This window comes from Bidens hawaiensis, unplaced genomic scaffold (assembly GCF_021521415.1).
Source record: "Bidens hawaiensis isolate Kalapana, Puna unplaced genomic scaffold, B.hawaiensis_p1.1 tig00015291_1, whole genome shotgun sequence".
In the NCBI taxonomy this organism is placed as follows: Eukaryota; Viridiplantae; Streptophyta; class Magnoliopsida; order Asterales; family Asteraceae; genus Bidens; species Bidens hawaiensis.
The window spans coordinates 574,397-576,801 of record NW_027492362.1 but is presented as its reverse complement, the minus strand read 5'-3'; the positions used below and the strand labels follow the sequence as shown (position 1 = coordinate 576,801).

Genomic DNA, 2,405 nt, shown 5'->3' with positions numbered 1-2,405 from the left:
ACTGTGAAAATAAAACGCTCAAATTAAAGTATGAAGATTATAACTTGGACACTTAGTGTCAACTTACCAACTTATACCTGGTGCAGTATTTATGAAATGTGAAAATAATACTGTATGTTTTTTTCTAACTCAAACCTAACCCAACCCACCCATAGCCCACCACCTCTCCAAAGAACGTGTTTTTGAAGCTTCTTGGGCAAGAACCTCGCTCCAAGAATCACCATCACATGTAATGTTTTTCATAAAAAAAAAGCCATCATTCAAGCTTCAAGAATGGCCAACAATTTAACTTCCACCTGAAGAGTACGTGAATGTTATGAGGCAATCACCCTCCTCCCATTCACCATGGCTGCTGGGATCAACCCACCGCCGGTCCACTGCTCAAACACCATCTTCTTTCCGCCGGGATCATACCCGATCGAAGATTTTTGTCGAGGACGCAACCGGTCCTATCGACCATACTTCTTTCCTTCCGGATGATATGTTATCCATAATTTTCCACCACCTTGACACTGGAGACCGCAAGCGTTGCTCTCTTGTATCCAGGAGGTGGCTGTTCCTCGAAGGCCAGACCCGGTACCGTCTCACACTCAACGCCAAATTGGCAATCTTTCCGTACCTCCAGCCAATGTTTTCACGGCTCAGTTCGATTACGAAGCTCTCTTTACGCTGCGATCGTTTATCCCAAAGCATAAACGACAACGGATTGGCTATAATATCCGCCCATTGCCCGGGACTCACGCACCTCAAGCTCCGTGGCTGCAATAACATTACCGAGTTAGGTATGGAGGCGTTAGCCCATTCCTGCAAGCAGTTGAAGAAGTTCTCGTGTGGATCTTGTTTGTTTGGCGTTCAAGCAATCAACACACTCCTCAACAACTGTACTTCTCTTGAAGAGCTAGCAATTAAGAGGTTGCACCTCCACAATTTCAACGAAACGAGGCTGGAGCTAATCGGTCCCGGGGCAGTTGCTTTGTCCCTCAAATGCATACATCTTACTGAGGTTGCCAACTGCTTCTTCTTCGAACCGTTAATTGCTGGTTCCAAGAAACTGCAGTCGTTGAAGTTGATTAGTTGCACGACTGCATGGGATAATGTACTGGAATCGGTTGTTGTTAATCCTGATAATCGTATTACTGAAGTCCATTTGGAGAGAGTTCACATGAGTGATATCGGTCTCTCTGCGTTATCAAACTGTCCGCGTTTGCAAATTTTGCATGTTGATAAGACTCCTGATTGCACTAATGCTGGAGTGATCGCGGTCGTTGAAAGCTGTCATTACTTGAGAAGGCTTCGTATCCACAGCTGGAAGGCGGACAGAATAGGAGATGATGCTTTGATGGCGATTGTTAAACACCTTGTGCACCTTAAGCAGCTGAGTTTGATTGGCGTAAACCCTACGACGACTGGTTTACGTGAGATTGCAGTGAATTGCAAGAAGTTGGAGCGATTATCGCTATGTGACCGTGACACGGTTTCTGATAGGGAAGTTTTATGTATCGCGTTTAATTGTGTTGCATTGGAGAGCCTCAGCATTAGATCTTGCCCTGTAAATGATATAGGGATTCAGGCTTTTGCTTATGCTTGTCCTAATTTGATGAGGATTAAGGTGAAGGAATGTAAATATGTTTCAGGTGGAATTGGAAATTGGCTGCACGCAAGGCGGGGATAGTTGGAGGTTTAATTGGATGATGATCCTGAAAGCATGTATGCAACCACAAGTGAAAGTGATGCAGAACAAGAGCCGGTACTGGAGGTCCCAGCTACACTTACACTGAACCATGGTGTTGATGTTCAACCTGACCTGGTGGAGGTCCTAGATACAATGAACCATGGTATTGATGCTCAACCCGAGCCATTGGCTACTAGATCGAATCGAGGGCCCTTTTTCAAGACACTTTTTGGTGTTTTCAGTCGCACGGCTTGCGCTTTCGGGAGGTCAGGTGGCAACAGCAGTTCCAGCGGTGGCTCGTGACTTTATTTTACTGTTTAAATTTACATTTAGAGTTTATCAAAATTTATTATTTTTTTTTTCGTTTTTCGGTTTTATTATGTAGTCTACAAGCAGTAATTTGGACACCACACAAATTACTTCGTATACCATAGTAGTTGTGTTTATGAAGAATAATTTGAGATCTACCGATTACTTCATTTGGTTTGTGCTTAATTTTGTTTTGGTTTATTGAGCTTTTGCATACAGTTGCATCTGGCGTACTGAAATGAATAAACTTTTTCAGTTTGTAGCCTTCATAAACCATTATAAACAATTAAACTGTTTAAAGTTTAAATCAAAGCAAGTCGGCTGGTTTAAGATTCAGTCAAATCAGTTCTGGTTCAGTGGCTTGGCGACTTAACAACTGCTTGACCGTAACGGTCATTTGGCCTTTATTATTAGCCATACGACA

The 2,405-nt window shown here is 43.1% G+C and overlaps 1 pseudogene; it reads left to right on the top strand.

The window, feature by feature from the left end:
- Window positions 1-316: 316 nt before the first annotated feature.
- Window positions 317-2,067, top strand: LOC143548865 (F-box protein SKIP2 pseudogene; annotated as a pseudogene).
- Window positions 2,068-2,405: the final 338 nt, after the last annotated feature.